Raw genomic sequence first — 25,566 nt, forward strand, 5'->3', positions numbered from 1 at the left:
CGAGCCACTGATTCCCAAGGCTGCTGTTTCTAATCCTCCTTCCTCAGCTTCTGGGCTCCCCCAACCTAAGCACTGCCTTTAGGAGATCAAATTCACTGGGCTTCAAACTCTTCTCCTCATGAATATCCTAAAATGAAAACTGCATGCCCCTAGGCAATATTCAATTTGACATCCACATTTTTTAACCCAAGTTTAAATGGCTGCAAAGCAACTCATTAACAGTGTTGTCAGTGCACAAATCTTCTTTAATAAAGCCAGAAATGGCACAGCATTCTTTTTCTCTTTCTTTTTCCATTCCACTTACCCCCCAGATTTAACTGCTTTATTGACGTATAACTCGCATATCATGCTGTTCATCCATTTGCGGTGTACAGATTTTGTGGTTTTTAACACAGTCACAGATTTGTGCAACTATCAACACAATCAATTTTCTTTATTTTGCTTATTTTTCGGCCAGGCCACACAGCTGGCAGGATCTTAGCTCCCCAAGCAGGGACAGACCCAGGGGGCTGAGTCCTAACCACTGGACCATCAGGGAATTCCCGCCCACAACACCCCCCTCCCCGACCCTTTTCTCCCTCTTTTCTTACCGCCCCCGACACCCAGTTTTAAAACACTCTCATCTCCTTAAAAGAAACCCATCACCATTGGCAATCACCCCCCATCCCCCACGCCTCTACTGCAGCCCAGAGCCACCGGCAAACTGTCTGTAGGTTCACTTCCTCGGGACTCTTCAAGCGCAGGCCATCACGCAGCATGTGGTCTTCTGTGAGGGGCTTCTTTCAGGTAGCTTCGTGTTTCCATGATCCAGGCTCTCTCCTTCCTACTGTCCAAAGCTGCTCCCTGGACGGATGGACCACACTCCGTTCGGTCGCTCCTCACTGGTGGACCGCTGGCTTGTTCCTACGTGTGGGCTGGCTTGAACACTGCTGCTGTAGACATTCATGAACAAGCTTTTATGTTGCTCACCGATATTAAGCCAAATTTACCTTTATGCTTCAAAGTCTTTTACTGACAACTTTTCCGTGTAAGTCATCCACAAGCTACGTACATAATTCAAAACTAAAGTTTTCAAAGTTGCTGTGACCATAATTCAAGCACGCAAAAAACCTTCTGGATTGAGAAGCAGTAAATCCTGAAAGATGATGCTGTGAAAGTGCTGCACTCAATCTGCCAGCAAAACTGGAAAACCCAGCAGCGGCCACAGGACTGGAAAAGGTCAGTTTTCATTCCAATTCCAAAGAAAGGCAATGCCAAAGAATGCTCAAACTACCGAACAATTGCACTCATCTCACATGCTACTAAAGTAATGCTCAAAATTCTCCAAGCCAGGCTTCAGCAGTATGTGAACCGTGAACTTCCTGATGTTCAAGCTGGTTTTAGAAAAGGCAGAGGAACCAGAGATCCAGTTGCCAACATCTGCCGGATCATGGAAAAAGCAAGAGAGTTCCAGAAAAACATCTATTTCTGCTTTATTGACTATGCCAAAGCCTTTGACTGTGTGGATCACAATAAACTGTGGGAAATTCTGAAAGAGATGGGAATACCAGACCACCTGACCTGCCTCTTGAGAAATCTGTATGCAGGTCAGGAAGCAGCAGTTAGAACTGGACATGGAACAACAGACTGGTTCCAAATAGGAAAAGGAGTGTGTCAAGGCTGTATATTGTCACCCTGCTTATTTAACTTCTATGCAGAGTCCATCATGAGAAACGCTGGACTGGAAGAAACACAAGCTAGAATCAAGATTGCCGAGAGAAATATCAATAACCTCAGATATACAGATGATACCACCCTTATGGCAGAAAGTGAAGAAGAACTCAAAGCCTCTTGATGAAAGTGAAAGAGGAGAGGGAAAAAGTTGGCCTAAAGCTCAACATTCAGAAAACGAAGATCATGGCATCCGGTCCCATCACTTCATGGGAAATAGATGGGGAAACAGTGGAAACAGTGTCAGACTTTACCTTTTTGGGCTCCAAAATCACTGCAGATGGTGACTGCAGCCATGAAATTAAAAGACGCTTACTCCTTGGAAGAAAAGTGATGACCAACCTAGATCGCATATTCAAAAGCAGAGACATTACTTTGCCGACTAAGGTCCGTCTAGTCAAGGCTATAGTTTTTCCTGTGGTCATGTATGGATGTGAGAGCTGGACTGTGAAGAAGGCTGAGCGCCGAAGAATTGATGCTTTTGAACTGTGGTGTTGGAGAAGACTTTTGAGAGTCCCTTGGACTGCAAGGAGATCCAACCAGTCCATTCTGAAGGCGATCAGCCCTGGGATTTCTTTGGAAGGAATGATGCTAAAGCTGAAACTCCAGTACTTTGGCCACCTGATGCGAAGAGTTGACTCATTGGAAAAGACCCTGATGCTGGGAGGGATTGGGGGCAGGAGGAGAAGGGGACGACAGAGGATGAGATGGCTGGATGGCATCACCACGGACTCCATGGACGTGAGTCTGAGTGAACTCCGGGAGTTGGTGATGGACAAGGAGGCCTGGCGTGCTGCGATTCATGGGGTCGCAAAGAGTCAGACACGACTGAGCGACTGAACTGAACTGAAATCCCAATTATTAACAGTACAGAGTTAGTCGAAGCATCAGAAGCATATCATAAACTTTGACGATGATTCAACATAAAAGATAAAATCTTAATGAAAATACATCCCTTAACAAGATGAACTGGATTTATATCCCAATGGTTAGCGCATGGGTCTGTGGACGCCTCATTATTACAACGAAACATTTTGGCGTAACTTGGCATCACCGCTTTTTTTTTTTTTTGGTCATGCTCCATACGAGGCACGTGGGATCTGAGTCCAGGGATCAAACCTGTGCCCCCTGCAGTGGAAAGTCTGAGTACTAATCGCCAGACCAACAGGGAAGTCTCTGCTTTTCTTTTTATAGATACAGTCCCTGAGGAACTCTTCTCACGTAAGTGAAGAAATACAAGCTTTCTACTCAGAGCAACATTACTCAAATCTTTGAAATCTGTGCAAATCACAGCCCCAGGATCACTTTGGCCTCTCATCAAAAACCACATTTCGGTCCCCCAGCGAGGTGGAAGCAAACATCTCGAACTGCCTGATGGTGTGGGGGAGCATCCCGGGGCCCTCGAGCACCACCCCAGCCCCCTGAATCTCCCTCTGTCTGGAGCCCAGGGGTGGGGACACACGCCCCGGAACACAGCAGGGCAGGAGACGCTCCTTTCTCCTGCCATGTGGGAGGGGGAAGCGCTTGTTCTCAGAAAGGGGTGTCATCACCCAGACCGCAGGCTCCTTCTTCTCCCCAGCCTGGTTCCTCACTCTGTGCCTTTCTCCGGCCGCCACATGGCTGGTAAGCCCGCAGTCTCCAGGGGAAGGCCTCGAGCCCTTGGCCTCTGACTATCTGAGCGCGGCCGAGAAGGACCTGACCCAGGAGAAGGCAGGCTGGTGGTTAAGAGGATGGACCTGGGGACGGGGCCGCCTGGGTCACCGGCAGTTGCAGGAAGATAACCTGCAGTGGCCTCTGACCTCTCTGAGCCAGTTTCCTCACCTGCAGATAAGGACACTCCCTTTCCTACAGGGCAGGTATCAGGATGAAGGGACTGAAGGTGTGTCACATGCTGGGGCCTCCTGGTGGTCCAGCGGTTAAGGCTGCGGGCTCCCAGGGCAGGGCGCCCAGGTTGGGGAGCTAAGATTCCACAGGCCGCAAGCAAGATCCAGCACAGCCAAAGAAGCAAAAAGCCAGAGGGCCGTGTCACTCTCTCAGCACAGGGCCAGGCACTCAGCACGCGGGGGAGAGGCCTCGGACCCCAACTGACTGACTGAACTGAACTGACGCTGAAAATCTGCAAGTGTGTCACCAGACACACCCCTTTGCCCACCTGGGCACCCAGCGGATGGGACTCAACGTGGACAAAGATGCCGCCTTGGTCTCCCCTCAGCTCGGTTCCATCTGCCTTTCCTCCCCGATCCCATGTGTTGGCAAACTCCTTCCGCCAAGGATTCATGCCGAACACATCCGTGCCTCGTCCTTGAGAGATCCCACCGGGACCACCTTCAAAATGTGCCCGGGATCTGATCCCACTCACTGCCTCTGTGAGCAGCGGTCAATGCTCTCCTCCCGTCTCCTGTCTGGATCAAGGCTGCGGCCCCTCACTGGCCTCCCTGCCTCAAACCTGCCTCCGGGAGTCTGATCTCAACTCGGCCATCAGAGCGATCTTCTTAAGACCTCAGTCACAGCACCTCCTCAGCTCAACACGCAGCAGTGACCCTGTAGTCCTCTCCTAGTAAAGCCCAAGGTCCGTCAGATCTTAGCGTCCCTCTCTGTGCTCCAGCCACACTGAGTTCCTTGTTCATCTTAAGTCTTGCCTGCAGGCAACTTCCTGTCTCACCTCAGCTATTTCCTCTGCCTAAAACCGCTCCCTTTGAGACCCCCCAACAGGGTTAACGCACTCACCGACCTCAGATCTTTGCTCAAAGCCCATCTTCGAGATGGCACCCTACTCCAGTAATCTTGCCTGAAAAACCCCATGGACAGAGGAGCCTGGTGGGCTGCCGTCTCTGGGGTCGCTAAGAGTCAGACACGACTGAACGACTTCACTTTCACTTTTCACTTTCATGCATTGGAGAAGGACATGGCAACCCACTCCAGCGTTCTTGCCTGGAGAATCCCAGGGATGGAATCCCATAGACGGGCTGCTGTCTGTGGGGTTGCACAGAGTTGGACACGACTGAAGTGACAGCAGCTTAGACAGCACGCCGCCCACCCCGAGGGCACCCTTCTGCTCCGAGGGACTCTGGGATGCTGTGCTTCGGACCAGTCGCGCCTGGGCTTCTGAGGATGTGAGGAGGGAAGCTCCCCCTTGCTGCGTGTCTCCTCTGGCCACACTGGGACCTGTGAAGAAACCGTCCAACTTCACGAAGATCAAAGCAACTGTCCCCGCTCGCCAGGCTCATGACAGTTGAGACAGAGCCGCACCCGCCTGCAGCCCGCTTGCACCTGGTCTTCAGGCCCGGCCAACTGCTGGAGCCCCGCGCCCTCGTCCTGCAAACACGTGCCCTGTTCCCACCTCCAGTTCTACAGAGTCGAGTGAAAGGCAGGTAGCTGAGGGGCGTAATTTGTCCTTTTAATGCCAAGTCACCATATTATGGCCATCAATCTAGGCTGGGAAAACACACAACCGATACTGAATACGGTTCACGTTTTCACACAACAGCCTCAAGTACAGAGCGCACGAAGTTAGACTCTTTCTCGGAGCCCGTCTGGCCGCCCAGCTTCTCTGCCCTTTCCCCCGAAACCACTCACTGAGGGAAACACGCACTCCAAGCCGCTGACAACGTTCCAGCCCGTGAGTCATCACAAAGACCTTCCCTACTCTCTGCAGGGACACCAGGGTGTAGGGTCCTGCCTGGGGGCTGACTCACTCAGCCATGGCAAGGAGGGTGGTGGGGACGGTGTAGCCTCTGAGATTCCATACACTCAGCCTGAAGGTATTTAAAATACAAGTCACAGGACTTCCCTGGTGGTCGAGTGGTCAAGACTCTGCCTGCCATTGCGGGGGACACAGGTTCCATCCCTGGCCTGGGAACTTGGATCGCACATGCTTTGGGACGACTAACCCATGGGCCACAACCGCTAAGCCCAAGCTTTCGAGGCCACGTGCTGGAACGACTGAAGCCCACGCTCCTAAAGCCTGCGCTCGGCAACAAGAGACGCCACTGCCACGGGAAGCCCGAGCTCCACGCCGGGAGCAGCCCCTGCTCGCCGTGACCGGAGAAAACCTACGCACAGCAGCAGAGACCCAGCACAGCCATCAGTCAGTCATTAAAAAAAAAATGCAGCTTGTTTCTCTGAAGATGGCTGAGGCCGGCCTGGAGAAGGCGATGGAGGCTCCTGGCACCGTGGCAGGTGTGGGCAGCACTCACGCGGGGCAGCGGCCAGTGCTCCATCCCAGATGGGTCCAGGGGCGCCGTGCCCAAGGCTCGGCCACAGAGGGCCCAGAAGCGGCTCCCCACTCGGGACGCGAACCTGCTGGAGGCCAAGCATGGTAACTGGCCCGTGGTAAATTCCCACCTTGTGAAATGACCCCAGGATGTTTGTTAACACTGGTAAACAGACATTTCTGACTTCCTGGAGTGTTTGCATCCTCTCTAGTCCCAGATACTGACTTTAGAGGAACCACTTTTAAAGGATAAAAATAAAGCAGCAGTTCTCAGTACAAATTACTCTGACTTTCATCTTCATCTGTAGCCTGCGTCCCCATCTAGAGTTCTATAAACTTTCTGATTCGAAGGAAACTCTAGCTTCCTGTCGCTTCCTCTAGTAACAGTCACAGCCAGACCTCCTCAGGGTCTATTCAACTCAGCAATCAAAATAGGAAAACAGACTTCCAGAAAGTTCAGCTGAAGGTGGACATCACCTCTCAAGATCTGGTTCATTACTGTATGTGGTTTGTTTCCCAGTTATTAGCTCTTTCCAAGAAAACCAATACAAGAAACATAATTAGGCAAAACCTCAGAATAATGGTCAGAATTAAGTTTCTCTTTTTTCTAAACCATGCGAGACCAGGGCTTTTCCATTTATGTTCATTTTCACTTTCTAAGAATGGGAAGAAACATTTACAAAATCTCACCAACATATGAGCATCAGAAAAAGGACTTATCAGACCATAAGAAACCTCCAGGGACTTCCTTGGTGGTGCAGTGGCTGAGACTCCAAACTACCAGCGCAAGGGGCCTGGCTTGGATCCCTGGTCAGGGAAAGACCCTCCACGCCACAGCTAAGACCAAAGACCCAGGGCAGCCAAACAAACAAGTGAAAAGAAATCTCCAGAAATAAGTTCTAAAACTAATACTAAGTTACTCTGCATCAACGCACGAGCATCTTCCAGTCTTATCCATATTTAAACTAACAGCAGACCAGCTCGCAGTTCGATTTTTCTGCTGTACTTTTCCCGGGCGCAGAATGGGTTGACCCAGCAAACACCAGGTGACTCAGCATATTGAAACTGCAGACCTCAGGCTTACAGGGTGGATTTCTTCCTCTCCTCTAGAAGATACTGCTGAGACGATATCAGGATGGGATTTTTTTTTTTAAATTCAAGGTTTAAAAGGTCAACGAATCTAAACATATGCCTCTCTAGCAAAAATAATAACAGACAAATATAGAACAGAGAAAAGAGAAATAAGATTCTCATAAAAACAATTCTAATCTGATTGCTAAAAAGACTGCTGGACTTAAGGGCATTAGCATCTAAATTACCCCAGTAGGATGCGGGGGAAATACCCCACTGGTGCTAAAAAGACAGGGAAGCCGGTGAGGTTTGCACCTCTCCTCCTCCCATTGTTCAAGCAGAGCCAGGTTTTTTCCACTGGCAGATAAACAGACCACAGTGAGGGAGAAAGCAGGCCCGGAGAAGGCTGGGTTCCCACTGGCAGATAAACAGACCTCAGTGAGGGTGAAAGCAGGCCTGGAGAACGCAAATCCGTGACAAAACGGCAAGTAAGCCAGTTTCTTCTTTTATGTACAGAAGCTGTGAAGCTGAGAATTTTGAGCTTTTCTGCTGGCGTATGTGCTGGCGGTTCCCAAACCCAGCAGACTACGAAACCACAAGGGAGGTTCTTAAATGCAGATTGCGGCTCCCCTTCCGGCCCCTATTCTGATTCAGTAAGTGTGGGATGGGGCCTCGGAATCTAAAATGCTCCCCCAGTGATCCCGACACCCACTGGGCGCAGGATCAGACGGAGCTTGTAAAATACACAGGTGCAGCAAAACACGCTGTGCGTATCACGCGTCCCCAGCCCCTCTGTGACCTGTGTGAGAAAACGCAGAGAACTTTAAAATGTAGTTGGATGCATCTTCTTAGGGGAAAGCTGGTATAAACATTAGTGACATACTTAACTGTCCTAACTTCTAAAATTCCCAGTGAAATTCTAACTTTATGCAGTTATTTTAGGATGTGACCTTGCCTCCCAGTTCCTGTTTAGAATGATTAGCTACACATATCTTTGTATGCAACAGAGACTTCCCAGCCAGGGCCTGGGCTGGCTAATTTCCTTCCATTCCCTCCTATAATCTCAGCCACCCCTGGAGGTGGTTACAAGCAACCCCATTTCACAGATGAGGAAGTGGAGGCTCAGAGAAGCTGACTGTTCTGGCAATAGAGCCAAGATTCCCACTGATGGCTTTTACTGGTCTGCGGGTGGGGAGGTTGGCTGTTTGGAGGAATCTACCCCTGAGGTCTTGGACTCTCCAACCTGGCATCATTTTCACACGTTCTGGAAACACTGGCTGTGCTGGGGCATTGGGTCAGCCTCTGGGCGGATCCAGGGAAGGCCAACAGCTCCCTGCCCAGGAAGGGCCCTCCCAGGGACGTGAGGGCCAAAAGGGAAGGGTCTCAGGAGGCCCTCGGGGTCTTGGTCCAATCCTCTGTCTCCGGGAGCACACTCGGCGCTGTGGGAGCTGCCCTTCTGAGATTCAGAAGCACAGGGTGCCTAGGCGGGAGGAGCCACAGGGGCCTCTTTGAAAGGCTTCGCAGAGGATGTGGCTTGTGAGCTGAAGGATGACAAGGTGTCACTCGGCGAGGAGGAGGAAGGGTGTTCTGGGCCCCGAGCGGCACGTGCCAAGCCCGCCTCGTGCCCTGGTCTAGCTGCCGGCAGGAGAGGGGACAGGGCAGGAGAGAGGGACTTGATGCCACGTGGGGTGAGGTTGGCACTGAAAGAGCCAGCAGAGGCTCCTGAGGCAGAGTCGCATTCCAGAAAGATGCGACGCCCGTCACAGGGTGGGGGTGGGCTGCGTGGCAAGCGCAGGGTCTGTGGGCAGCTGGGAGGCTGCTGCACCCACCAGGGCCGGGCCAGCCCGCCGTGACCCTGAGGCTGGGGCAGGGGCCTCGTGCGCCAGACCCCCACGTGGAGCTGGGCGCCCCTGCTGGCTGATGGGCTGAGCGCGGTGAGGGAGGTGCCGAGCCTAGGTCTTCTCCCAGGCCTCTCCGCGGCGGGGAGGCCCACGTGGTCAGCCGGGGGGGACACAGAGCAAGGGGCCAGCCTGAACAAGAAGGCAGGGGGGGGCCTTCACTTTGAACAGGGTGATCTCGGGCTTGGGGTGCGGCGGGGTTTTGTTCTATTTGTGGTTGGTTGGGAATACAGACGGAGCAAGGGGCAGGGGCAGGAGACCAGGTCGTGGGTCACTCAGGGTCATCGCTGAAGCTGCGGGAGTGGAGTTTCAGGGACCAGGGGTCCCAAGGGCAGGCTGCTGGGGACCAAAGCAGCAGGCAGAGAGCCGCTCGGCAGGACGTCCCTGGTGGTCCAGGGGTTAGGACTCTGCCTTCCAATGCAGGGGGCGCAGGTTTGATTCTTGGTCGGGAAATTAAGATCCCACGTGCTTTGAGGCCAAAAACCCCAAACAAAATAGACACGATGTTATAACCAATTCAATAAAGACTTTTTTAAAAATAGTCAACATCAAAACAAAAAAATCTTAAAAAAAAAAGAGAGAGAGAAAGCCACTCAACAAACAGGCAGCAGGGGCCAGCTACACGAGACAGCCTGCCCTGAAGCCCAGGAAGCGAAGGCAGAGACAAGTCCCAGGTGCGGGGGCCAGGAGTGGGGGACACTCCTGCACCGGGTGGGGTCTGGACAGGCCAGCTGAGACCTGAGATGCAGAAACATCACCTGAGCGCTGCCCAAATTCAGGCTCCTTCCACGCCTGCTAAGGATGGAACGTATCATCCCATTCAATCCTTAGAACCACCCAAGGAACGTCGATACCATAGTATCCCTGCCTCAAGAATAAGGAAACCGAACCCCGTCTCCAGACGTGGTGAGGAGCCTGCCCACGCTGCAGTGAGCTGGCTCGGAAAGAACACCCTGACCCTGGCAGGGGCGCCCCAGACCAAGCCGCTGCTCAGCACCAGCTCCTGTACAAAGTGCTACTCGCCGTCTGACAAACGCTCAGAGGAGACGAGAGGTAAAGAAGGAAGGGTGATCAAGACTGTAGCTCAGTGCTTACGCGAGGCTGTGTCTAGAAATAGCAGCGGTGGGTTGGTGTTTATTCTATTATTATTTAAAGCAGGCGGCCTCACAGAGGTGTGGTCAGTAGCCCCAAATTTAAACGCTCTTGCTCGCCCACTTGACTGCTGCAACCTGGGGACAAATAAGGACCTCTATGAAGCTCAGGATTTTCATCTGTAAAAGAACTCTAACACACAACTCAAAGATGATCCTGAAGGTACCTGACTCACAGCAAAACACTTTCCACTTTCCCTACGCGGTGGTACCTTCACAGCTGGCAATGCCAGAGGAAGTTCCCCACTGCAGATAACACACCATCCCTTCAGGAGAACAAGCTGAAGCCCAGAGTGGGTGCAGCATTAACAAGATGGTTTACAACTATCACGTATTAATAACCGATTGCTATTCTGAGAAAAGAAGCTAGGTGGGGTGAAAAGCGTCCCGTTGAGATCTACAACTGTGACTAACACTCACTAAGGAAAATGAGATTTCTTTCATTTGAAAGTTAGCTTGGACACACTGAAGGAATGTTGGTTTTACTGAGATGTGGCTCATTCCAAAGTGACGCTGCGAGAAGGGACAGGACCCCTCTGCCCTGCACCTTTTCTCCCGCTCTCTCCTCATTCCAGAAGCAGAAGACAGCCCCTTAGGAGGAAAAAAGCACAACGGCAAAAGGAAAGCCAACTAGCTCTTGGGACGAATGGTCACCAAGATCCCAAAGCGCTTTGCAACATGCCATGAGGGGCGCCGCCCTGGGCTGTGGACATGCGGACATCGGGAAAGAGCCTCTGAGCAGGTAGGCTCGGGGACAGCTGTGCAGAGAGGGCACGATCTCAGCTCTAAAGGGCACTGCTCCCCCTCACGTCTGCCAGCCTCCTGGCCCACCTGCCACAGAGCCCTGAGGGCAGCCTGGGGCTTGGGGGCACCTGGGCAGGCTCGGCAGAACCCTGGCCTGTGAGTAAGCCTCACGCCACATCTCAGGAGGAACAGTGTCCCTGGGCACCCGGATGGGCATGCCCAAGGCCCCGGACACGCCCTATGCAGCGCACGCACGCACACACACACACACACGCACAGAGTCACGGCGTCTTTCTTCCGTTGTGCTTGCTTCACGGCGCTGACAATTGTGAAAGGCCATCTTGTCCGCGTTTTCACTCGTTTCCTTTCTGCCCCTCCTCCTCCACCCCCTACACCAGCAGAGCCTAGATGTTGTCTTTCGTGTTCGTCCTCATGCCCCCGGCACCTGGCAGGAAGCAAGGGACTCAATAAATATTTATTGAATCAATAAAGAAAGTCAGAAGAGCAGGATCAAGTTGCAGAGGCAGAAAGGAAAAGCTGGGATTGGGAAGGTGGTGACTTGTCTGGCGCAGCTGCCCAGGGGCCTGCAGGGCAGCAGATGGAAGTGAAACTGGAAAACCCAAGCGGAAACCACGTCCCCCCCGCAGTCAGCAACAAGGAAGAAACCTGCTAGGGAGGTAACGCGACAACACGGTCCTCCTGTTTGCAGGGATTCCAGGGTGATTCGGCGGGAAAGACTCCGCCTGTAGTGCAGAAGACACGGGTTCCATCCCTGGGTCAGGAAGATGCCCTGGAGATGGAAATGGCAACCCACTCCAGTTTGCTTGCCTGGGAAAGCCCATGGACAGAGAGGCCTCAAAGGCTACAGCCCACGGGGTCAAGCAACTGAACAAGAGGAGAGCAGAGCTTGAATGCTATCGTCACACACAAGAAAAAAACTTTCCTTTAATGAATAAAAAGAAGTTGACCGGTGTCGGAGAATATTTGGGGAAACAGTTGAAAATAAATTTGGTAGTATCTCTTAAAAGTGAAACTGGGCATGTTCACCACGTAGCCATTCTGCTTCTAGACATCTGCCTTAGAAAACATTTCCTATGTCCAGCTTAGGGAAAAGTAATCCAAGCGTCATCTCTATTAGTGAAAATTTTTTATTAATCTGTATATCCACTAGTGGACTAATAAATAAAATGTGGTGTTATTCATACCATGATGTGATGGGATGAATGGCAATATTAATAAAAAATAGGTGTTTGTGTGTATTTATATATCATATATACCTTGTGGCTCAGATGGTAAAGAATCAGCCTGCAATGCAGGAGACCTGGGTTCAATCCCCGGGTTGGGAAGATCCCCTGGAGAAGGGCATGGCTACTCATTCCAGTATCCTAGTCTGGAGGATCCCATGGACAGAGGAGCCTGACAGGCTAGAGTCCACGAGGTCGCAAAGAGTCAGACACGACTGAAGTGACTTAGCAGCAGCAGCAGCAGCAGCAGCAGCAGGGGTAAATTTCAAAACCACTGTTCAGTGAACATAAGCAAATCAAGGAACAATGGGCATGTATGGGTCCATATGTGCATATACATATAAGCACTCATAAAACAATACATACATACATAAAACGGTGCTGCATACTAATTGTGAGCACGTGTAAATGTATGTAAAATGTCTTAAAGGCACAAATCAAACTGGACACGGACTCTGCAAGACAGAAGGCAGAAGAAGGACAGGAAAGGCAGCGGCGCCCACTCCAGTCCTCTCGCCTGGAAAACCCCCGGGACGGGGGAGCCCGGGAGGCCGCAGCCCACGGGGCCACTGAGGGTCGGACACGACTGAGCGACTTCACTTACACTTTTCACTCTCATGCATTGGAGAAGGCAATGGCACCCCACTCCAGTGTCCTTGCCTGGAGAATCCCAGGGACGGGGGAGCCTGGTGGGCTGTCTATGGGGTCGCACAGAGTTGGACACGACTGAAGTGACTTAGCAGCTAAAGGAAGGAGTGGAATTCATATTCAAAGGGAACTTGACCTTGTCTTCAACAGTTCACTCATTCAAAGAACTGAAACAGATACGGTGGGGATGGCAGTTCTCGTGTTGGTACTTCAGCTATGTCTGACTGTGACCCCAGGGACTGTAGGCTCTTTGGTCAATAGGATTCTCCAGGCAAGAGTGCTGGAGCGGGTTGCCATTTCCTTCTCCAGGGGATCTTCCCAACACAGGGACTGAAGCAGGTGGGTTCTTTACCATTGAGCCACCAGGGAAGCCAACAGAAATAGTTATAATATTTATATTGTTGCAATATTGAAAAGAGCTGTTAGTTACAGATGATGGGAACACAGTACTTTCTACTGGGAGTCAGAAGAGAGCCGCTAGACACAGATGGAAACCTAAGAGGCTCTCAGGACAGGCGGGACTAGGAGAAAGAAGGCCAAAAGACCGAGCGCCGAGCTGAGCTCCCTGTGCCACACAGCAGCTCCCCACTAGCTGTCAGTCGTACGCATGGTCGTGCAGCACGGAAATGCTGCTTTCTCGACTGGTCCCACCTCATCCCCGCCCTGACGTGTCCACACGCTCGTCTGCGTCTCTGCCTCTATTCCTGGTGCTCTGCGATGACCGGGAGGGGTGGCGTAGGTTGCGGGGGTTGGGGGAAGGCTCGAGAGAGACGGGATATACGTAGACTTAGAGCTTATTCATGTTGAAACTAACACAACACTGTAAAGTGATTATCCTCCAATTTAAAAATACTTTAATTTTAAAAATAAAAAAAATTAAATTATACTTTTTTTTTTAATTGACAAGAGGCTGGCTGTACCATTAAAAGAACTAAAAGGCATTCAGCTCCATATTAGAAAGGCTTGCCATATAAATGAGACATCCAGGTGACGTCCAACAAGAAGTCAGAATTTAAAAATCCAACCTGCACTGAACAGTAATCCCAAGAAAGTGAGGGATAAAATGGCTGCCTCAGTTTCCTTAACACACACACACACACACACACACACACACACACACACTTCTGTAAGGTCCCTAGAGCAACCTAAGGACAGTGCCCAGTAGACTACCAGTGTTAGTCTCCCTTTCCTAAAGTCAGGTTCCTAAATTTTAATGTACTTTTCTAAGAAGGCCTGAGGGTCTGATCTCTGATAACCAATTAACCACTCTAGGAAGGCAACTTGGTAACCATTTCCTATCAGTAAGCAACACAATTAGTAGAACAATGACCCAAGTTCCCACTGTCCAAATAAAAAATTTCAAGCATAAAATGTATTTTGAAACCAAACTCCCAATTATGCAAAGAATGCGTTTATCTTGATTCAAGTGTGCCCTTCCAGTGTCTCGTATTTACGTGTTTGCATAGTGACTTTCTACCCTTCAGCAGTGTGTTTTGCAACCGCTGAAAAAGTCAACAGTCTCAGCTCTTCTGTAAAGAGGGAAATGCTCAAGACAGCGCTGACTGGTCAGGGTGACTCACGGGCAGTGTCAACACGGGAACCCACGAGCCAGGGGTCTGGCATTCCCAGCTCCTCGAGCCGCTGGCTTCTGGTAAGCCCAAACAATCCACTCCTTCACAGGACCAGGCTTCCTGGAAGTGTGAGTTTCCAAAGCTTTCTCCTTGAGAAGGAGGCAGCAGTCAGAAATAAGAGCCGGCCTGCAGCTGGGGTCCCTGCTCATTTAGGAACACCTCAGTGGACGGGACTCCACTCTTTAGCCTCTGCTCTTTACAAAGGCGTAACTGAACTCTGGAGAAGGCAATGGCACCCCACTCCAGTGCTCTTGCCTGGAGAATCCCAGGGACGGGGAAGCCTGGTGGGCTGCCGCCTCTGGGGTTGCACAGAGTTGGACACGACGGACGCAACTCGGCAGCAGCAGCAGCTGGACCCCGCAAGGGCTTCCCTGCGGGCTCAGCGGTAAGAACCCGCCTGCCAGTGCAGCAGACACGGGTCCCGTCCCCGGGCTGGGAAGATCCCCTGGAGAAGGAAATGGCACCCTGCTCCAGTATCCCTGCCCGGAGAAATCTCATGGACAGAGGAGCCTAGAGGGCTACGGTCCATGGGGTCACAAAAGAGTCGGACACCACTTAGCAACCACACAACGACAAACTCCACAACACGACAGTCTCTGTAACTCACAGGGAGTTTCTTTCCTTGAGTCCTCTGTTCAGACTGGGTTACTTTGGAATTACTGGGTACCATTTAAACTCTTGTGGGGTGTGTGTGTGTGTGTGTGTGTGTGTGTGTGTGTGTTGGAGTTGCTGCTATCTTGGACTTGTCAGGCTCCTGACAGCCACAGGGCTGGTCTGCTAGGACTGAGCTTATAAAGCCAGCACTTAGGGGCTGTGTGTATAAAGACTTAAGGGATTATTTTACCAGAATAAAGTTGCTATGTAGCCATCCTGTGTAAATGGCATTTCTTTCCATTAACAAATTGAAGAGTTCATAAAGCACCTGAAATTAAATGACAGCTTAAAAAAATAAACTAAGTGATATTCAAATTGAGGTTTACTGACAAGATCAGATATTTTCAGTTTAAAAAAACCAACCCAGCAGTGGTTTCTGATTGTGCTTTTCTCAGGAGACCTTAAAACATTTTTATAAATTTTTTTCCCTATCACATATTTCTCATTCCAATTTTATTAAAAAAAAAAAAGCTAAATAACTTACCTAAAGTTACCTACAGCTAGATGACAGCAGAAATCAAACAAGAGCCCAGTTAATTTAGCCATTAAGAATCTGATAAAGTGTATTCTTTTTACTAGGCTGTATTGCCTCCTTATTTTATTTCCCTTGTAATTATTATATATCAGAGAGTAGCAACGTTAAAATAGAAAAGGGAGCCACATTAATTACCAGCAGGTCCTTTCTTGAGGCAACAAAAACAATTAAAAAATCAGCTATAAAAATAACACTTTGTCATAATTTTATCTACAAGTTCAAGCCCTCATCATCGTCATTAATTGAAACGCCATAGACCTTCCTTTCCCTTTGCTAAGATATTCTCACACTGGCGTGCAAAGCACCAAGACACACGTCAGCCACAACACACACAAATCCATCTCTCAGCCTCGCCCCACTAGTCTTGCCAAGGTCAGTATCCAGTATTCCTGAAATTTTCACTTGTAGAATGAATAGATGTTTTGTAAGGATTATCTATTCAGGCAGGGAAAAAAGGCGGGGAGAGGGGGAGGGAACGAAAACAAGAAACAATTAGCCATTCAGCTGGCACTGGCAGATCTCAAGTATGGACCCCCTTGTTTGTTTTTATTTTGTTTTGTTTTTCTTACCTACCTTGGGGCTCCAGTGTGTGAAAAGAAATATACCTTGGGAGATTTTTCTAGAGCCCTTCCCCAGACCTCTGTGGGGACCGTGTTGTCAGCTTTGGCTCTGTTTTGCAGCCTTGCCAACGGGACTGGAACCAGAGTGGTCTATTTGCATTTCAACACCCTGCTTTTGTTTTCCGTCCCTCCAGAGGCTCGCCCCGTTTAAAAGCAGGTGAGGCGGTTAGATCATTCTAATGACCCTAGAAAACTCCAAGGGGGAAACTTGTGCAAACAGTGCAGTTATTGTAGTGAAAAACCACCTCTTACTTCAGTCGAGCCTACCAAGCCCAAGCTAGACCATCCTGTTAAAGATTTACCTTGGATTGTTCTCAATTCTCTCTCTGCCCCAGAGCAGGAAGAGTGATGGAGGGGCGGGAGTGGGGGGCCCTCCTGGAATCGCTCCTCAATAAATATCAATGAAATGCTCCGATGTTCACAGGGATACATGGGTCACCATATCGCATCTGCTTCTGAGAGGGACAGCCTCTATCATTTCTGCCGCAGGAGCTCCCCTATAGAGCTCTAACAAGAGTAACAGAGAAACGCCTGTTAGGTGAGGGAGTTATAGAGAAAATCAGGGAAAGGGGTCCACCCTCTAGGACCGAAGGACACCAAGTCCAGATGCTGGTGGGCGAGAGTTCCCCCACACCCTCTCACGTGGCCACATGGTCACGAGATCCGAAGACAGCTTTCCAAACGTTCACTGATCCAGAAGGTGGTGGCGGCAGATAAATATTTCCCAAACTGCAGACTTTAACAGGCAAATGCCTCAGAGTCCACGTGGAAGGTCAGTGTTTGGGGAAAGACTGTAATTATAATGAGGTCACAGAGTCCCAGATTAGAGTTGGAAGGGCCAGCAAAGTCTGTTCCTCGAGGCCTGTAGGGACAGGCCAGTTGATGATGGGCCTGGGAGCAGGGGGCGGGTCTCTGGGTTCTAGCCACAGGCTCTCTGGAGTCTGGGTACCAAACCTGCCGAGGCAGCATCTGAACACTTGGTAGAGTCCTCGGATCCCAGGACTCGGCAAGTCAGCCCAGGATGGAGACGTTTCTGCCTGCGTTTTGGAGGCCTGACCTGCCGCCAGCACCCTTGAGCGGACTGGCCATTGGCTCCTGGACAAGTACCTGCTTCTCCCACCTGCCTGCTCTCCAGCTCTGCCTGTTCTCAGGAACCTGACCTGCCACCCCCCCACCCCCCGCCCCCAGCCTGCTCCCTCCTCTTGACCAACTCTCTGCTTCTTGCCCTTCTCTCCTCCCTCAGTAGACTCCAGGATCTGTTATCACCTCCCTCTGGCCAATCCCTTTGTGTTTCCTACGAAGCAGAGCTGGAAGCCATCAGCCCTGGAGGGACTCAAACACCTCTTTCCCCTCAGCTTGCAGGTGAGCAGTTCAAATCCTGCCAGAGAACCTCAAAAGGGAGACTGGGCGGGGCAGGGGGGCTTCACCCGGTGGCTCAGTGGGTAGAGTCTGCCTGCCCGTGCAGGGGACACAGGTTTGAGCCCTGGTCCAGGAAGATGCCACAGGCCGCAGGGCAGCTCAGCCAATGTGCCCCGGTTACCGCAGCCCGTGCTCCCCAGAGCCCCGCTCCACGACAAGAGAAGCCTCCGCAGTGAGAAGTGGCAACCAGAGAGGAGCCCCCCTGGCCACAACGAGAGAAAGCCCGCGCTCAGCACAGCCAAACAAACAAAACAATAGAGAGAGATTTTTAAAGGGAGCCGTGCTCCTGAGCACCAGAACTAACAGGCCCCAACACTGCCAGCGCCTGGGCTCTGTCCGTGCCTTCAGCTCGCTCTGCACCACCCGTCTCCACGCTCAGCTCTCCCAAGGGGCGGCCTCCTTCCAGCCACGGTCCTGCCTTCCCCCTGAGCCCAGGAGGCCTGCGACCCTCCCCTACCTGCCTGCCCCTTCCATACCCGCCTTCAGCGCTGCCTTTGCAATCTCTCCTCACCATCACCCAAGGCACTTCCACCACCTTCATCTCCAATCACACAGCGACTGCACTGGAAGAGACTCTCTGTCCTGCCTGTAGAATACCTTTGAACCAACTGTGTCTCCACACCACGCCAGGACGGTTTCATCCAAGACAGTCATTGCTTGTCCGGCCAGTTAACGGCCCCCTGCTCCCCCCAGTGCTGGGTTACGGTCTGTTCTCCACACAGCGGCTCGGTGATCACAGCCCGGAGCGAAATCCTCCTCTGCCTGAAACCTTCAGGTGGGCCCCCACAGAGGCCAACAGGTCGGCCCCGTCTGATGGAAATGTCTGTGGTCGTGGAAGTGATCCAGGCATGATTTTGGCCTCACCACATGGGGTCTTCGTCCCCCCATGAGTGACAGAACCAGAGCCCCTGGCAGTGCAAGCATGCAGTTTTAACCCCTGGGCCACTGGGGAGGCCCCTGTGGACGTGATCCCACTGTTATCGCAGGAGACACGATCAGTGCTACGTGTGGGAGGTGAGTGCTGAAAACACGGGGATGAGAATTATACAGTTTTTTTTTTGGCTGCACAGCTTGCGGGATTTTAGTTCCCCAACCAGCGATTGAACCTGGGCCCTTGAGAAAGTCCTAACTACTGGACCAGCAGGGAATTCCTGAGGATATAAACTTTTAATGAAAAGAGAAAACACTCCAGTTTCCTCGCGTGGAAACAGCCGCCATGGCTGGAGGCCAACACACTGGAAAGCACAGCTCTGTGCGCCTCACCCACCCCGCGCCCAGGCGCCCCCTTCCCGAGTCTGTCCGCCACAAACATTGCCCTGCAGGCAGGCACAGCCGTGCCTCTGCTCAGAGTCCCGATGGCTTCCCTTCTGACTCAAAACAAAAGCCAAAGAATGTCCTTATCGTCACCTGCGGTGCGCTCTCCAGGGCCTGGCCGCCCCACCCACCGCCCTGGCCAGTCCCCGCCACTCTCCTTGTCCACTCTAGCCAGAAGCAACTCTGGCCTCTGCAGGGGCCACTACCGAGGACACTGTTGCCAAGGGCCTTTGTGTTGTTGCTGAGTCGCTCAGTCGTGTCCGACTCTTTTGTGATCCCATGGACGGCAGCACGCCAGGCTTCCCTGTCCTTCACCACCTTCCGGAGCTTACTCAAACTCATGCCCATCGCATCGGTGCTGACATCCAACCACCTCGTCCTGCCAAGGGCCTTTAACTCACACTCTCCTGTCACGGTATTTTGGTCACAAGCTCAGAACCCCTGCACTTCCTGCAGGACACGCCCCAGTGTCTTCCCAGGAGGGCGGGTGGGTCCACCCTTATTTGCCCGGAAAGTCCTGTCCCAAACCCGCTGTCTCCAGCCTTTCCTTTAGAGCACTTATCTCCATCTGATAAACCCTGTTTGTTTACTTGTTTATTGTCTCTCGCCTCCAGCAGTGCAGAGCCTTGTCTGTTTTGCTCACACCACTATTCCTAATGCCTGAAACAGTGCCTGGCACTGGGGTGGTGGGGGGGCGGGGAGAGAGAGCTGAATTGGAGGAAAGAATGTAGATGGCATGATGGTGCTAAAATCTATTTCTAAGCATCTCAGCCCTTCTGCAGATATCCCCTGGGGAGCGCTGAGGCCTGGAGTCAGTCGCTCAGCCGCGTCCGACTCCTTGCAGCCCCCTGGACTGTAGCCCACCAGGCTCCTCTGTCTGTGGGATTCTCCAGGCCAGAATACCGGAGTGCCTTGCCTTTGCCTTCTCCAGGGCATCTTCCCGACCCCAGGATCGAACCCAGGTCTCCTGCATGGCAGGCAGGTTCTTTTCCTCTCTGAACTCTGCCTCCGCACTTGCAGGGGGCGGGCGCACACTCTCCCTGCTCTGGTGCTGATTACACAGCCACACGCGGTCCAGCGTGGACACAGCGGTGAGGGGAGTTGCCCAGGTCGGCTGGAGAGAGCCTCTCTCTGCCTCGCAAGGGGGGGGTTTCTGTCAGCAGCAGAAAATCCTTCGTATAGGGCCACCTGGTGACAACGCAGCCTCCTGATTAAATCTCTTTTGATTCTGTGCCTTCTTAGGAGGAAATGAGAATCATTACTTTGATGACAGACCAAATGAAAAATAATTCAGTCCTGCTCACAGGAAGTGCCCTACGCCCGACTTTCACCCTTTATCTTCTCCCCTAAATGGCCTGTCTCTCTTATCAAATTGCTTTTAGATTCTCCAAATGCTATGCTCCAATACTCCAGCCACCTGATGCCAAGAGCCGACTCACTGGAAAAGACCCTGATGCTGGGGAAGATTGAAGGCGGGAGGAGAAGGGGACGACGAGGATGAGATGGTTGGATGGCATCATTGAATCCACGGACACGAGTTTCAGCAAGCTCTGGGAGCTGGTGACGGACAGGGAGGCCTGGCGTGCTGCAGTCCACGGGGTCGCAAGGAGCCAGACACGACTGAGTGGCTGACAACAACGTGCTAAAGACAATACAGTTGGCCTTCAGGTCTGAAGGTGCTGCTGCCAAGAGCACTAATTTTATGCTGAAATGTTTGCCGTCAGCAAACAGTCGTGGCCAGCGCATTCCAGGCCAGTCCCTAGGCCTGGGCCGACTTCCTCTTAACCCGCTGGGCAGGAGCGAAGGCTCTTCTCCCTTCGCCCCTTGGTTCTGTGTTTACCATATTAGTGAGGAACGAGGATGGCCTAAGTAAATTCAAGCCACAGGTAGCTAAAAGGTCTTAATTCCATAGGCCAGAAATGGTTTTCGCCCGGAGCCCTAACTGTACAGGCTGTGGAGCCTTTCGGTGGAAGTGGGAGACTGTACACATTGCTTTCTGTCTCACATCCTGTTCTCCGCTGCTGCCTGGCAGCGCCGCCAGTGAAGGGGAAACCTGTATATTTGGCTACAAAAATGCAGATGTGACTGGTGTCACCCAGCAGACAAAAAACCTGAAAACTCCCAGGGACTCTGGGACTCCTATTTCCAACATCCCTGCTCGTCAGAGGGGGAACCCAGGTCAAGCAGTCTGCTGCAAAGCTCAGGTGCTCTGATGCATGCAAGCATCCTGACGTCCCTGCCATCCTGATGCTTTCACGGAAACATGATTATCCTCTGGGTGATGCAGGGGGCAGGGAGGGAGACAGAGAAAGAGAGAAAGAATTTCCACGGAAGGCCTGCAGATGACTCTTCTGATGCTATTCACAGTTATGATTTGCAAATTACTTTTCAAAATTACTTCTCTCAAAATACCCAGACACCTGGCCACAGGCTGCCAACCTAATGCTAAAATAGGCACCTTGACCAGCTCACCCCAGGACTTCACCACTCAGCTGCCTTTGACCACAGATGATCTCTGCCAAAAGAAATATGAACAGCTCTGGGAAATGATTACAAAAGTTGGGATGGGTCCAAGCTTTTCAAAAGTGATGGTCGGTTGTTTGGAATATCCCATGGCCAGGACGTTTTTCTCAACAAGTCAGCTCTGTGTAATGAAAGCAATTAGGAGAAATTCAGATGGGCCCAGAACTCTCTCTCTGCCTAATATGGGAATAATAATTAACTGCCCAGAATCGGAGTGCTGGCTCACAGCTGATGAGTCACCTTTCAAGTTGTGCAAAGAAAAGGTCAGACCTTTTGTAAAGCAATTTAATGGTGTGTATCAAGAGTCATAAAAATGTCTGTTCCCTTTGACACAGGAAGCTTACAGCTGGAAACAGACCTGCAGAGATGAGCCAAAAAAAAAAGATGTTCCCTACAAAATCTGAAACAACCTAAATGTCCAATAACAGGAAATCTGTTAATTACGGTGCCCGCTTCTTCATTACAGAGCCATTAATGGGAATTAAGAACAGTGTCATGATATGGGGACGATGCCGGGGTCAACATGGCGGTCGGACACCGCATGATCATACGGGCTCCCGGCTCGAGGCAGGAAGCGCAGGCCCTCGGACGGGGACCCCGGGTGCAGGCGCCTCCCACTTCCAAAGAGGACGGGTCTGTGGAAGTCTCTGGGTCCGCCCCGTACAGCCACCGCACGCTCTGGGAGGCCAGTAAGCCCTCCCTAGTCTCGACTTTGGATCCTGCACCCAAAGGGAGGAAGGTCCACAGCGGTGAGACCTGCTCTGACGCTTGTTTCTCACAAGCAGACTTTTCACCCCCCGGGAAGAGCAGCTTCCTCCGGGACCCATCTACTGCCCTCCTCGGGGAGGTGCAGAGGAGGGGGGGCGGTGCAGAGAGCGGATTCATCGGATTCATCGTCTGTATGGACAGGGCAGGAAGGAGCAGTGCAGGGAGGGGCCTTGACACTACAGTGGCGTCCACGCAGAAGCTGGTCACCAGTGTTTCCGCACGAAGCGCGACCATGCGCATCTGCTACAAAAAGCACTAAGGATGGGGGATCTACTAAATTCTGTAGGTTTGTCTTAGTGTCTTGAGCTCTTTGAACTCAGGTATCTTGGGAGAACACCTATGGCTCAGCCAAGGCTTAGGAAACCCAGACACAGTCATCCTGGTGTGTCAGTAAATAAGAGTCCCTATTGATGTCACTGATGGATGTGACTTACACGGTTTCAAATAAGTGTTTTTCCACTAGTTCTTCAAAGGGAAAACTTGAAATTCTCTGGGATCTCTTCTTATCTGTGGAGCTCTTCCTGAGCCGTCCTGCCTCTGTTGCTCAAAAACTGCTGTGACCTTGGGTCAAGGAGACACTGGTGCTGGCCCTCCGCAGAAAATGTGCTTCTCACACTAAAACGGCCACTTAAGCAAGAATGTGGAAATGATTTATCTCGCAATGTTTAGAGCTGATCTTCCTGCCAGCTATGTCAGGACCGCACAATCCGTCAGGGACAAGTGGTTACACGCTCCCAAACAAAGAAGGACTCTCTAATGGCCCAGGTGTTGAGTATCTCACACACCCAAACCACCTTAATAAAAGTTCCATTACCCACACCCCAAAGAACACAACCGCCACCAATAAAAATTTAAAAAAAAAAAAAAAGTTTTTTTTTTGTCCACACGGCACGCGGGATCTTGGTAGTGCTAGTGGTAGAGAACCCGTTTGGCAATGCAGGACATGGGTTCGATCCCTGGATAGGGAAGCTCCCCTGCAGAAGGGAATGGCAACCCTTCAGTGTTTTGGCCTGGAAAATCCCACAGACAGAGGAGCCTGGCAGGCTACGGTCCCTGGGGTGGCAGAGTCAGACACGCCTGAAGCGACTGAGCACGCACACATTGTGACCTCAGTTCCCAGACCAGGGACGGAGCCTGAGCCCCTGCAGGGGAAGCTCCAAGTCCTAACCGCTGGGCCGCCAGGGACCGCAAACATGCTCAAGTGCTGAGAGCAACAGAATGTAAAATACATCCGTTTACGTCACATAAAGACTGCCTTCCACATACGATGTTACACAGTGACACTGCAGGATATGAGGATAAAATCAGAAAGGAAAAGAAAAGGAATCGAGTGTCATAGTCAGATGCCGCTTATTTTGTTCACTGTGGCCTGTCCAGGAGCAATGGCAACCCACTCCAGTCCTCTTGCCTGGAAACTCCCATGGATGGAGGAGCCTGGTGGGCTGAAGCCCATGGGGTCGTGAACAGTCAGACACAACTGAGAGACTTCACTTTCACTTTTCACTTTCAAACACTGGAGAAGGAAATAGCAACCCACTCCAGTGTTCTTGCCTGGAGAATCCCAGGGACAGGGGAGCGTGGTGGGCTGCCGTCTATGGGGTCATGCAGAGTCAGACACGACTGAAGCAACTTAGCAGCAGCAGCAAGTTTACTATAAATGTGTGGAATAACTAATGAATAAATGCACAGATAAAGAATAGAGACACGGCTTGCAATGTGAGGCTGTGGAAGCACGCCGACCTGCCTTCACAAGTCAGAAAACAGACCCCACCCCAGAAAGGATGCTGCATACAGACTGTATTCAAAACCTGGGTGTTAAAATTCAGGTACAGACGCTGCCTTTAAAAGGCAGCTGCTAAGTCACTTCAGTTGTGTTCGACTCTGTGCGACCCCAGAGACGGCCTCTTACCAGGCTCCCCCGTCCCTGGGATTCTCCAGGCAAGAACACTGGAGTGGGTTGCCATTTCCTTCTACAATGCATGAAAGTGAAAAGGGAAAGTGAAGTCGCTCAGTCGTGTCCAACCCTCAGCGATCCCATGGACTGCAGCCTCCTAGGCTCCTCTGTCCATGGGATTTTCCAGGCAAGAGTACTGGAGTGGGTTGCCATTGCCTTCTCCTTAAAAAGCAGAGACAATATTAAAAAAACCAAATGGGGGTTAAGGAGGCCATCTCTGTAGACTGGGTCACGTTCGAGTTTCACAAGGCTCTCGGTCACAGCGACCACCAGGCCTTGAGCACACACCCAGCCCCCAGCCAGTCCCACCCGAACCTCCTGCACCCCTAATTCACCGTCTCAGCTCTGAGCAGGAGTGGGCTCCGAGGCTGCTCGGGGACGCCCACTGTCACTCCTCCTAGGGTCCCCTGTAAAGCACCCTGCACCCGCCTCGGGGTCCCGGCTCGCTCCTCCCAGCACTTATCACAGTCCGGTTATCTCGTTTGCTGTTCTCCATCTGTCACTCCCGCCGGAGAGCAGACCCTTGCTGTCCTAGTTTATCAGCATCTTCCAGCACCTAACATAGTGCCTGGGACCTGGCAGATATTCAAACTCTTAAGAATGAATGAAAGACTAAAAGAATACTGGATCTGAGGGCGAGGTAAACAGCTTATCAGGAGCTCCAGGAAGAGCTGTGCAAACACGCTCTCAGACTGCTTACTCTCCACTGCTATCTGTTTCTAAGTGAGATTTAGAAAGAGGCTTTCTAACTTAAGTGACTTTATTCTCTGTGGAGGAACCATCCAAGTTTTCCCACTGAAGGCAGATTCTAAGAAAGATCTGAACAGTTCAAAGTGCTCTCAGATTTAAGGTATGGCCTACATTCCTACAAGTGTATGTATTTTTTAAAATTAATGTATTAAAACCTGCAAGATTCCAGCTATAGCATCGCCTGCAAGTCTATTCAACTTACCAAGTAAGTATAAAGGTCCTGCCCCGCTTCTCATTATCACGGGTACAGTGAGCATACCCAATCCACTAACTCAACAGTGAATCTATAGAAACCCAAGATTTCTTCTTTTTGCCCTAACTGAGTGACCTTAGGGTACTCTAGTTTTTCATTATGTCTGGATTCTCAGGAAAGGATGTTGTTACCTAACGGGACCTTTTCTGATCAGAAATGGGAGCTTCGACGCCGGCCTCTCTAACTGCACGGCTGGTGCAGCTCGAGTGCCACTGAGTGCAGGGCACGCACCCTGCGTTCCCTGAACTGTGGATGGAAAGAAGGGAAGGCATTTAGGGGACATACTGGCATTGCACCAAACTAACTCATCACTCCAACTAAGAAAAGTGGGGTCTTTTGCCCCAGCTTGTGGTTTAGTTCCCTGACCAGGGACTGAACCTGGGCCACCTCAGTGAAAACCCCAAGTCCTAACCACTGGACTGTACAGATGGACGGATGTGAGAGCTAGACCATAACGAAAGCTGAG

General features: G+C 51.4%; 2 long non-coding RNA genes across 2 annotated transcripts; one reads left to right on the top strand and one right to left on the bottom strand.

Annotated features, from left to right (window-relative positions):
• Positions 1-418: 418 nt before the first annotated feature.
• On the bottom strand, positions 419-16,274 carry LOC138415795 (uncharacterized). Its single transcript, XR_011247415.1, has 2 exons — positions 16,073-16,274; positions 419-932 (listed from the first exon to the last, which is right to left on the bottom strand). It is a non-coding gene; the product is annotated as an uncharacterized lncRNA (long non-coding RNA).
• LOC138415794 (uncharacterized) lies at positions 14,219-23,011 on the top strand. The gene is made up of 4 exons (XR_011247414.1): positions 14,219-14,330; positions 16,180-16,276; positions 17,363-17,481; positions 20,235-23,011. It is a non-coding gene; the product is annotated as an uncharacterized lncRNA (long non-coding RNA).
• The last annotated feature ends 2,555 nt before the right edge of the window (positions 23,012-25,566 follow it).

The sequence above is a fragment of the Ovis canadensis genome, chromosome 12, assembly GCF_042477335.2.
Source record: "Ovis canadensis isolate MfBH-ARS-UI-01 breed Bighorn chromosome 12, ARS-UI_OviCan_v2, whole genome shotgun sequence".
Classification (NCBI taxonomy): Eukaryota; Metazoa; Chordata; class Mammalia; order Artiodactyla; family Bovidae; genus Ovis; species Ovis canadensis.